Raw genomic sequence first — 1,322 nt, 5'->3', positions numbered from 1 at the left:
ACATTGTATTATTTGCTCCATTCTTATGGACAGAATCGGCACAGCTGATATATACTTGATGGAATAATGGAAGTCATTTTTTTTTTTTGTTTAATAGTGAAGGGTGAGGGTACAATTTGCATGGGTTTGCATGAAAGTGCTTTCTGTTCTTAAGAAGGATCGTATAAAAGGGGGTTAATACGATTTTGTCCAGAAATTACGTTTTCAAAATTTTAATTTCCCTCTGTCCACACTGCAATTTCTTACTTTGTAACATTTTCATTTTTTTTGTTTTTCTTTTGTTATCTACATAGAAAAATATATATTTCTTAGAGTCAATTACATCCACCCCAGTGCATAACTGGTACTTATTTTTATCGACCCCGAAAGGATGAAAGGCAAAGTCGACCTTGACGGAATTTGAACTGGGAACCTAAATATGGATGAAATGCCACTAAGTATTTTGTCCAGCATGCTAATGATTCTGACAGCTCACTGCCTCAATAAAAATAAACGATCGATGGACTCTCACATCGAAGACCATGTATGAGAGTTCAGTTTTTGCTGAACGACCTGCACAAATGGGAAGAGGTAAAGAATACATACACCACCTGTTTTCGGCGTAACAAAAACCCTAATCCTAACCCTAAACCCTAACCTTTACCTATATGTATGTATGCATGTATGTATGTATGAAATGTATGTAATGTATATATATTATGTGTATATATAAATTGTATACATTATGCATACGTGTGTGTGTGTGTGTGACTCCTCTAGGGTGTCTGATCAACTCCGGGTGGGGTGGGGTCGTGAGGGTGGGGATGTCTGATGCTGAAAGACCCAAAACACCTGATAACCTCAGTTCACAACACCCGATGATGCACCCCAGGTCAACCAGATAGATCTGTGTCATACACACACACACACACACACACATATGTATATATATATGTGTGTGTGTGTGTGTGTGTGTGTGTGTGCTCATATAAACGTATATAAACAGGGGCACGCGTACATTTCTGAATGAGAGACAGACAAACAGACAGGTGTAGAAGATAAATCATAGCAATTCTCTCACACACATTTAATTTAGAATACATACGTGCTTTGTGTATGTGTGCGTGTGCTTGTATGTGTGTGTGTATACATACATATACAGTCACACATGCCCACACGCCTACCATTTATCCTGACTATTTTCTTCACATCAGCCAAGTCTGACTGAAAGACATACACCACACAAGTTCACTTTCTTTTTCCGCTTACACTTGCACTTTCTCAAAGAAAGATTATGAATTGTGTTCCATTTTATGGGGTTGGGTTTGGTTTCTTTGTATATT

This window comes from Octopus bimaculoides, chromosome 19 (genome assembly GCF_001194135.2).
Source record: "Octopus bimaculoides isolate UCB-OBI-ISO-001 chromosome 19, ASM119413v2, whole genome shotgun sequence".
In the NCBI taxonomy this organism is placed as follows: Eukaryota; Metazoa; Mollusca; class Cephalopoda; order Octopoda; family Octopodidae; genus Octopus; species Octopus bimaculoides.
The sequence above is the reverse complement of the archived record's forward strand: the minus strand, read 5'-3'. Positions refer to the sequence as shown.